Genomic DNA, 11,673 nt, shown 5'->3' on the forward strand with positions numbered 1-11,673 from the left:
ACTTGCAGGAGAGAGGCATTATGCAAAGATAGTGTATTAGATGAAAGAGACAGGTGTATGCAGATGTTCTAAAAAGGATTAGTAAATTTGCATAAAAACTTGTGGACATGACCCCCCCTCCCCTCCCTCTGCTATATGAATATCAGCCTCCAAATCCTGCTCACACTGATGGACTCATTAGCAATCTGTGCTCAGTGCCTGAGGCTGAACTGAAAACTACAGAAATTCACCAGTCATATGTTTTTTCTCTGCAGAAGTATCATAAACATTGTGAGATGTTACCACTCTGATGCCAGCACACAAACCCTTTACCCTCTTCATTCAGGTGCACGAGTTTTGGGATCACAGCCACAAAGCCGCCTGATAGTTTCTCTTTTGTTCAGTATGCTTATGATGCCTGCTGATGTCTGTTCTGGATCAGATTAGGAGTTTGCTCCTGCTACTCCAGCAAGCTGCAGCCAGTCTCCAAAGAATCTTCAGATGTCCTGTTAAGGATCACCTGGTGATCAGGATGCAGATCAGCAGGGCCTGGACGAGGAGGAGTCTGGAGGAGAATCCCACACAGCTGACTACAGCTCTAGTCACATTATGTCTCCTTATCCTTAGTTGATGTCTCCTAATTAATTTTACATTGTACCTACAGGCCAACAACACAACCTCCCTGTCCTGTTTCCTGTTTTCACAGTTTTCACATTATTGGCCTAATAGTTTTTAAATACAATATTACAATTCTACAAAGAATTTGAAGCTGAATGTTCCTAAACAATGTAAGTCAGATACCACATCACTGTTTACATTAAAAGGGCCTGTTGTGCAGATTCATGACCTCATTCTGTTAGTTTTGCTCATTCTGCTTCTGTCTGTGTCTTAATCCATCCCCATCTCCTAAGGTCCTTGATATTCTCTGGAAGATTCCATGAACTGTGTGGAATTCCCCATCCAGCCACCAGATGTCCCTGGACTTTCCCTCCATTTCTAGTCACCTGACCAGCCCTGCCCACTCACACACCTGTTTCCTGGTTTCTCATCAGTTCTTTCTCTATTTGAACAGGTCTGTTTCACCAACCCATTTTCCAGAGTCGGTTCTATTATAAAATTCAAAGGAAAGCAGGAGAAATGAGAGGAAGTACTGGAACTAGGAAGAAGGAAGAAGATATGGTATCAAGATTGAGATTTGGGCATACTGGTTTAAATAGTACATTAAAGTTAATCAAGAAGCACAATACAGGGGAATGTGAGATGTACAAGAAACAAGAAAGTACAAGAAACAGTGGAACTTGTTTTAATGAGCTGCCCCAGGTTCAGGTGGGAGAGGGAATTTTTTAAAATACTGGTTTAAGAGGTGGAATGAACTTTAGTTTACCAGAGGTGTTGGGACAAAGGTCAGGGGATATAGGATACAGAGCACTTATTAGGTTTTTAGAGACCACAGGGTTGCACAAGATAATATAAGGTGAACTGAGTGGGGGGTTATTTTGGTGTGGTGGTAGGTAGGGGCCGTTCTGATCGACACTCCAGTCTGGAAGGTGGCGCTAATGCACCTAAAGCTGGTTGCCAACCACCATTAAAAAACAGCTGAAGAAGAAGAACCCCTTTTCCAAGATGTCAAGCTCTTCATCTTCACTGTGGTCTTGTATCTTGCAAGCCACCTTTTTTAGCCTGCCTGTTTTGAACTGTCTGCTTCTTTTTGGCCTTTGCTCCTTTTGCCTTTGTTGCCTGTTTTTGACTTGCCCGGCTGTCTGCTTTGTTTGTTTGCCTGGATTTCATCAACCAGCGGGTGGCCCAGGACTACCTGATGGTAGGATCCACCTGTCTTCCACCAGTGGCTTCATTAAATGAGCAAACACACACATGTAGTTTCTGTTTGAATGTTGTTAGGCTATCTAGCATGTAGCTGTCAGCATGTTGTCATTGTGCTGTTCTGCAGGAGGCAGGACTTGACTTCAGTGAACCACTGTGCCAACACATCCGGCCAGCAGTCCACCTTTGTGACTCTGCCCAGGCAAGTGACATCCAACAAACAGGGTCCAGCTGTAGATTCCCATATTAGCTGAGACAGTGAATACAATGAGGATGTCTAGAGGTGAAGTGTTGGGTAGAGCATAACAGTGTGGTTTGCTATCAAGTCTCACACTTGCTTTCCAGGACTTTGTTGTAACTTTAATGTTCACTGTGAAACTCAACTAATTTCACACAGTGCTGCAGTGTGTAGTCAATTAATCGATAGTCATAAACAAATCTGATTATGAGTTAAGTGTTGAGATAATTTAGTGAGTAAAAATGCCAACAGTCATCTGTTACCAGCTGATATGTCTTATTCTTCTGTTCTTTGTCATTTAAACATTGCTTATGTTGCATCTGCAGCATTTTCACTTCACTACACTGCCACTGGAGAAATGCATCAGTGGATCTGTTCAGACAGCTGATGAGTCCAAGCCAGGAAAGAAATAACTTGGGTAAGTTAAAATAAAAAGCAAAACAAAACACGCAGAGCAAGTGTTTTGTTTTATATAGCTGTTTCTTCTTAGGCCGAAGGTTGGCATAGTCTGGTGAGTACTGTCGGCTGTCTGGGTAGCTGGAGGGAAAATGGAAGATAATCACACACTGAAGTTGGACTGTCTCATTTACTGTCACCTGTAGTCCCCTATCAGGTTCTTGAACACATTACAGATGCGCAAGTGTCAAGGTACTATGCTATTTCTACTGAATATCATGTGTATAAGATGTTTTTCCTAGGAGAGCGGTACACATTATGAAACGTGGGGTGACTGTGGTTCAGTGGGTAGAGCATTCGTCTCCCAACCGGAGGGTCGGGGTTTGAATCTCGGCACCTGCAGTCCACATGTCGAAGTGTCCTTGGGCAAGACACTAAACCCCAAGTTGCCCCTGACGGCTAGAGCCATCGGTGTGAGTTGGCGCCGCAGATGGCCTCCTCGGTTCTGCACTGGAAACAAATTCCATGTACTTGGCCAAATAAAAGTGATTATTATACTTGTACTTTGATTCATGTTCTCCAGAGTCACTGTTGCATATCAGTCAGGTGACCTTGAAGTGCCAGATAATGAGGGTGTGCCCACATGATGATCCTGTAGACTCACTATCTGGTAAGTCTGATCAAGGGCCATAATTCATTAAAAAGGGTTGCATAGTAGTGGCTGTTTGGTAATACATTACTTCTTTACTTCTGTTCTCAGCCTTGCATTGTTTACTTGCCCACTGCTGCCTTACATAAGGCCATGCACATATGCACTGTACCAGAGTCAAATTCCTCGTGTGTCCAACACACCTGGCCAATAAAGCTGATTCTGATATTTGTGATGCCTAATTGTCTGACTGAGCTCACAAAAACAAATTCCATCAACAGTTGTTGTTTGGCAATAATATTATATCTTAGTTGAAGTTATCAAGCTGGGCCAGCTCCTCTTCACTAAACGAATGCAATACAGATATAAGGCTGGAACACTGAGTGGACTGTGGCATTCGGATGAAACTACCTAACCATGCGGTGGACCTGACCGTGGCAGCTTAGTCTATGTAGATGCATTGTAGACGTGAAGGTAGTTAAGCGTTTATTCTTTGCTTTGGGGAAGGTTTGAGTTAAAAGCAGGATAAATGTACTGAATGTTAGGTCAGTTTAAAGGTACTATATAGGGCCATAAAATAGTACGACCTGATAAGGGCCTTTTTTAAAAATTTCTTTTTATAATGTTCGACACAGTGACATAAGTTGCAAGGTTTTATTTTTGGTGGCCAACTGTAGCAGGCTTGTTTGCCAAACATACTGAGTTGCAGTTTTTATGTACAGCATTTTGCTCTTGTGATTATTTGGGGTTTTTTCAAAAGGCTAAAATGCCCGTTAACTATCTCACCATAAAAACATGGCAATGGGTGGTTTGTGTGGTACTGAGTAATTGGAATTTAATACAATTATGGCTAGATTTATGAAAATATTCTCAGTTGCTGTTAATTATGAAATTTTATTCATGGTATATTATACATGGTAATAATTGCAAATTTATAAATTGGTTCAGGAAGTAAATGCTAACTGCTTGTCAAAGAAGGTAGTTTTTACTTCTAGAGTGTTATTCAGAGCAACCTGGTCAAAGATAGGCTTTCAAGGTCTCAAGCATCTTTCAAAAACTGAAAGCAGCAGGAGTCGGCTGACAGCATCGTGAAATGGGGCTTGTTCAGCAGAGCAAACATAGCTACCCAAACTGACAGCCCATACAAATGAGGACGTGAGCAAGTTGAGAACACACATGAAGCCCAGTTAGGTTACCACCTGTATTCAACTGTACATTTTGTTAAATGACACTATGTCAAATAGTAAAATTGTCTAATATTCTTTTGTTTCATCTAGCAGAGTAGTTGTTGTGCCAAATTTATTTCCACTTAAAAATGCAACTGCTTATGTATGTAAAGAAGTCCAATGCTTGATATTAAGTTAGGCAATCACTGTCCATGGGAGGGGGTTAGCTGCAGATCTTTTAAGAATATTTGATTTTGCATTGTAAAATGCACCCAGAGTAAAGTATTAGAGTTGTTGGTAATGAGCCTCAGATAAATTGGTCTAAAATGATCCAGGATCATTCTACTGTACTGTAGGCAATTAAGACAAAGAAATTGAAGGCTTTTGTACCAATGAGTAAGAAATAACAGTAAAATGTTTGTAGGTACAATAGTGCTTGACAGAAGGTGTTCTCTCTGTCTTTCCCTTGTTACACTGTATGCACTGTTCTAAAACGCCGTGACCAGCATCTTCTCAAGAGCACTTGTGTGCAGCTGTCAAGACTGATTTGTCTGACCTCGGTTTAAGACAGAAGAAGGGAAATATTAAAAGAGCATGCGGAGGATGTTTGCTTCGGTGAAACCAGCTGTTCCCTGCCTCAGGTCATGTTATTAACCTGCAGCAAGTTTGGACAATGAGGGCTCATTTGCATAAAGGGTGCACATGGGAGAGACTGGGGAGTTGAAACCCCAGACATGGCACTTTTTTCCTTCTAGCTTATCCATCAATCATAGTAGGCCATTAGGCAAGGCGGCAAGCCACAACCACAAACTGTCAGATTCCATAAATGCTATCAACACAGCTCATGTGAGATAAACAATAGAACAGAGAGAAAAGGCAAAGCCAGACAACTGGGGACGGCCTTCACAGCAAATCTGGGTATGACGGAGTACAAGTGGTCATCTCCCGATAAAGGCTCTATGAATGAGCATCTGTGTGTGCCACTGCTGATGGCACAGAGTATGACACATGGTCCTTTTCAAGCTTCCCATGAGTTTCACAAAACACATGGCCTTTAGATGCATCCTGGTTGACAGCAACCATGTAATTCAACTGTGGATTTAAACCATGTCAGTATTTGAATTAAACTTCAGAGTCAACAAACCATGGATTCTAAATCTTGTTTATATATATTCATCTTAAACATTTTATATCAACATTTATTCAAGAAGATTTATAGAATTTTAGCCTCTATTATTTGAGTCAGTAACATTGTCACAACCCTCAACAAACAGTGTCCGGTCATCTGTGGCTAAGAATAGTTTAGATAAAATGCTCAAATTTTACTGTTCAGTACAGTAGCAGTTTATAATGTACAGTATATACAAAAGACCCCAGTATGGTGTTTATTATGCTTATAAGTAATATCTAGATGTATAGTTTCCAGTGATCAGCTTCAATTTAATCTGGTTGTGAGTTGGTAAAATACCTGGATTTGTTTAGCTCCATGACTACCAAATCCCTTCTCAAATCTTTTGCTCACTTTCACGTTTAATTCATCTGTTTGGCCTTTCAAGCAGTCCAAGCATGAATAGTAATGACTGTCACTCTAAACTCCTGATTTCTCTATTTTTTTGGTTTTCTGTCAGCCATTTCATGGATTGAGTTGTGTCCGCATACTTGGCAATAAGTCAAACACGTTCCCAGTTGGTGTTTGTCTCGTTCAGGGTTGTCCCTTGTCAGTGATCCTGTTTGTGATTTTCATGGACAGGATCTCAAGATGCAGCTGACAGGAGGGGAGTATCTAGTTTGGGGGTCTCAGAATTGCTAATTTCTATTTGCTGAAGATGTGGTTTTGCTGGCTTCATCAGACCATGACCTACAAAACTCATTTTGGTGGTTTACGGCTGAGTGTGAAGCGGTGTGGATCTCAGTTAGCACCTTCACGTCTGAGGACTGCTCCCTTCAGGTTGGAGCAAGTTGCTGTCCCAAGCGAAGGGAGTTGAAGTATCTTGGGGTTGTGCTCACAAGTGAGGGTAAAATTGAGTGTGAGATTGACAGGTGGATAGGGGCAGCATCGCTCAACCCTCACCTGTGGTCACGAGCTGTGAGTAAAGACCAAAAGAATAAGGTTGTGAATACAAGCGGCCAAAATTAATTTTCTTCGCAGGGTGGCCGGACTTAGCCTTAGAAATAGGGGGCAGAGTTCAAACATCTGGAAAGAGCCCAGTGTAGAACCGCTGCTCCTTCACATCAAAAGGAGCCAGTTGAGGTGGTTTGGGCATCTTATCAGGATGCCTCCAGGGCGCCTCCCTCAGGAGGTTTCCAGGCACATTCAACTGGTAGGAGACCCTGGGGCAGACCCAGAACACATTGGAGGGATTGCATATCTAGCTGGAAAACTGGGGAGAGGGACATCTGGACTACTTCGCTGAACCTGCTGCCACCGCAACCCAATCTCAGATAAGCGGAAGAAAATTGATTGATGGGTGGGCATTTCATGGCTGTAAAATGTCTTAATTTTACACAGATCTGAATTGGAAAGTACAATTTTAGAAACTTAACAAATAGGAAATTGGAAAATTGAATTCATTTCCCAAAATGAACTGATAAAGCATGCATTTTTGATAACTTGAGAGGAGTGATGAGTCTCATCTTACCAATCGTTTTACATTGTTCTTGACCTGCTGGATGCTATGGCCTGTAGCAGTGCAACAGTAAGTTTGTCTTCAGGTAATGTTAAGTGTAGAACAGCAAAACAATGGTTTATTTAACTGTTATTCACAGAATGATGACATACTGTCAATGTTGTTTTCACTGACTTTTACTTGCAGCTGCAGCACAGCCCCCCCAGGGTTAATGAAGGTCACAGACTAGTGATGAAAGCTCTAGAACTGTTCAACATGGCAAAATGTTTTTGATTTGATAGTTAATTACCATAGTCTGTATTAGTGTCAGTCATGCTTGTCTGGTAATTGGACCTTAAATCACAATTAAAATGACCGATTGTGTTAACGTGATTAGAAAAACTAGATTCATGAATATTACTTTAAATATTTTGTTACAGTTCAAAGAAAAAAATAATAGTGCACTTTCTTTAACAAAGTAAAATTGATCTGGTAAAGGAATTGACAGATGGATTCAGAGTTGGTAAAATGCTACTGAGCCCCTCCTGGGACTTGTGTTCTGTATAGAGGAGTCATTTTGGCATTCAAATCCTTTTCATTTTCTGGATGTAAAATGTCAGGTAATAATGAGCATCAATATCCTAGTTGACTGAGTGCTGCGCATTTTGCTTCTTACTTATGGCACTTGTAGATGCAGGCAAAATGAGAAAGATAGAGCAGTCTTTAAATTACATTTAAAGAGAACTAAAGCCATTTTCAACTAAGCGTGAAGCTTTATGAAACCCTCGGCCTGATATTATGTTGGGACCCATCAGGCTTCAGCTGTGTATGAGAGAAAACCCCTCTGCCCATGCATTATTTCTGTTGCCAGAGCCATTAGGACTCTTGTATTTGTATAACAATGAAAACGCCAATCTGTGCAGCTTTTGCACTAATGTACTCAATGGAAAAAAGCTGCACTGTCTCGCTTACTCTACTCATTGCTTTTTTTTCTCTTGGCTTGTCAGCATCTCTTTTGTCCCTGTCGATTGTAGCCTTTTTTTTTTTTTTTTATATACCCAAGTCTGATAAGACTGCACACACATGACTTCATGGAGTTTTGATAGCAAATTCCAGAATTGATCTGAGGCTCAGTAGGCAATTATCAGTGTAGAACCATGGTGCATATCAATGAGCCCAGGGAAAGAAAAACAATGTAAAAATGTCTTCCTGCAGCACATGGCTAATATTTTTCAGCACTGTTTTGATGCCAGTATCCTGGAGCTTTGTTAAGGGAAATTTCCAAATCACCATTGTATTTGATTTTCCTCACTGATCAGAGAAAACACATTTCTGACCTTTTCACATAGGCATGATTAAAACCTGCTCTATAATAAATTATTTCCTCACCCAGTCACTTTGCCTCTGAAACCAGCAGCTCCGCCTCTTTCTTTCCGTCTTTAGTTCTCTTTCTGTTTCCCATTCAGAGCTGAACACGATCCTGTGTCTTTACAGGTACAACAGAAGCAAAACCAACGCTGAGGCAAACAGCCGACATTATTGGCATGCTGTTCCTTCCAACAAGGAGACGACAACAATGATGCTATTCAGTAACCTTGCTGGGAAGTTTCTAACCATTGCTTGTTGATAGGCAACTCTCCCCCTCTCATTCCCTTTCCCCTACTGCCTGTCGACTTGGAAAAGGCAATTAATATTCCTTTGCTGAGTAGAGGCTTTAGTTTTAGTCTGATCTCATGGAGCATACTGGCTGCCACCTCCCCACTCTTACAAGTCAGATAATTACCTATTAAGATGTTGCTGAGGGGGTGTGTGTGTGTGTTGCTGGCCTGCTGCCATGGCTTGTAAAGAGGAGCACCATGAAGTGGATCTGTCACTATGAGTTAGAGACACAGGGTGGTTGCTCACCAAGAGGAAAACAGCACAGGTCACTAAAATGAACTATCAAAGCCACTGAAACGGAGTCGTATATTTGCGAGCTTCAAACAAACTCACACTCTAATGCCGCAGACTTTTTATCTTGCACTTGCTATTTTAAATTTAAATGTTGCTAGTGTCTTAAGTAATTAATGGTGGATCTAATGAAGACCTGTTATTTCTATGGTTAATAGGTTCTATATGGAGGCTGGTGAGGTGAAGAGTTTTGAGAAAGGTCATCTGACTCACCACTGCTGCCGACCCCCCTTAAGCTCTACCTACTCACAGCTCTTAAATCTTAATCACGGGAGGGAAGCGTGGCCATTCATTAACTCTGTATCCAGCGGCTGTTGCTTTCATCTCACCCCTCACGTGCCCACCACTACCACACAGCTGCTGCCCCTTCCTTTTCAATCTTGCCTCTCCTTCTTCAGTAGAAACACTTAACGTGGACCCCCAGAGGTACAGGGAGTCGAACTGCTGGAAAACTGCTATTGAATTCCTCCCACACACACACACACACACACTCACTCCAACCTCCTTGCCTCTGCTCTGCCACATCCCTATCTCCCCCCTTTCAGTCTGAAACCATCATGATCCTTCGATGTCTCCCAGCTCTGCTCCTCTTTCTGTTTTTTTCTTTTCTTCTTCTGCTGCCAATCAGCGGAGCAATTCTCACAAAGCTACTTGTGGCAGCAAAAAAAGCAGGAATGTGTGAGGGTGTGCTTGTGTGTGCCTGCACGCGCATATGGGCAACAAAGCCTTGCATTAAGCTGAGGGTGGCTCTAAGGTCTCCCTTAGGCAAAGCTGAGATTGGGTTCATTATTCAGTAGGAGTAGGTTCCAGCTGTGTGAGGAGAGAGATGGCGAGCTGCTCGGTCTGTGTTGTCAGTCCTCCAACCCTGCTGTCCATTGGGAATCCGCACAAAATATTGCAAAGGAGATAGACTTTAACTGTCGCACATAGATGGACAGATAGCATTTGAGCTTTTTTTGATGCCAGTCGAGTGCCTGATGGAGAAGGAACTGGGCTTTTTGTTTCCACGGCCAAGATTTTATTTCTGAGCATAAGATTACAAAAAAGGACTTTTATTAGTTCTTTCTGGGTTGTAATTGTATAGTTTTATGGCAATATACAGTAGATTATGTAATGCCCCTGATGTGAATATGATGAACACATGGAGCAGCACTTAACAGAATTTGTATGCATCCCTAGATGGCAGTAGTAGGTTAGATATCAGTTCATTTCCTTCTGTAGAGAAGAATGTGCCTTTGAATGTGTGTGTGTGATCATGTGTCTGCTTGTTTGTTTTCCCTTGAGCTTGATAAAGTATGTTGGTATAATTTCAAAAGTTTAAACAGAAAGTAATAATAGAGGGGGGGGAATACAGTATTTTCAAACTGGTCCCGGTTTCCTGCTGTTTCTCACTTACAGGACCAGGGTTTGTCCTTCACTCATGAATAAATACAGATTGCACAGATTGCAGAACCTTCTTTTTCTTTTTTTTTGTTTTAGTTTTCACACAAAGGCAATTAACTTGAAATTGCTTTGTTGAAAGTGCTCCTAGAACCGCTTAGTGGAAGCAGAGGAAATGACATTACTGCTACTTTGTATTTGTGAGAATGAAATGTATGATGTTCATCTCCACTGAGATGTGCATGAAATTGCACTGAGGAACAATCAGCTCTTATACAATATCTTATTTGTTCACATTAACACTGGCTGTTGATGTAATTCCATGTGAGGCAAACAAGTAATATATAGCACTCCCCCCCCCCCCAAAAAATCTACATTTGTCAGAGGAAACACAAAAACAACATTTTATTTATGGCCAGTTGACTGAGTTAAATCAGTCTGATAGCAGAACATTATGCTGAAACACTCAGATAAAATGGCACTACCCTCACATTACGCTGACAAAGAGCGACAAAGGTACAGTTTACATTTGCCTTTTCAAAAAATGCAAGTCATTTTCAGCATGATGGAAGTGCAGTGATTCATGCAGCAAATGGCCTGTCATCCCACTGCTTGATTAACAAGCACAGAAACCCAGGGGAGCTCCCGTGGATCCTCATCACTTTATGGCTCTGGCAAAGGACTGCACTCGCCCTCCTCAATAAGACGGCGCCAGCCTCTGTCCAATGCATTTCCTGATTTTCTGACCAATAAATGTCAAAAGAGACAAAACGTATCTTTGCTCGTTTCCCATTTTCTAAAACTGCTTTTGACATCTGAGGAGAATCTTGTGGTAATGCAGCTGGGAAGAATGCTGAGGATATGAAGTGAGGCTGAAACCACAGCGGCAGTGTTATTAGCCTGATAATGAGCCTGCAACTATGACAAGGTCAAGCAGGGTCAGTGGCAGTGCCATCTCATGTCAGTCAGTGGGAGAAGAAAAACAGCCCATACAGAGTCACTTCACACAGATGTACCACCCCAAGGTCACGCCGGGAGTGTGCTGTGCAACTGTGTAGCTGCATGTCGGTGTGTACTTGTGACAGGCAGACAGGCCTCATCCAGTCCTGTACGTCAGGACCTGTACTGCAAGTGAGTGACACGCAAAGCATGAGTGGCCTATTAGGCTGCCCTAGAATCCACCATTCAGTAATGCCACTGCCTCTAGCTCTTGATTCCCTCTGACACATCTGCACTGAGCACAAAACTACTGGACAACACTGAGCATAACTCCTATTGACAGGTGCATGCGACCTTTGTATATGGCAACGCTCAAATTTACCAAAATGGTGTTAACTGAAGTGATTGTGTAGTGGTAGATGACTTTTACTAATTAAAGGTAAAGGTGAAAAGAGTAAGTAGATAAGTAGCTATATTCACAGCTAACACCGCTCTCATGGTAGTGCATATGAATCATTCAGCAGAGCACTTTATAATGGTCAGAAAAAA

This window comes from Monopterus albus, unplaced genomic scaffold (genome assembly GCF_001952655.1).
Source record: "Monopterus albus unplaced genomic scaffold, M_albus_1.0 scaffold24.1, whole genome shotgun sequence".
Lineage (NCBI taxonomy): Eukaryota > Metazoa > Chordata > Actinopteri > Synbranchiformes > Synbranchidae > Monopterus > Monopterus albus.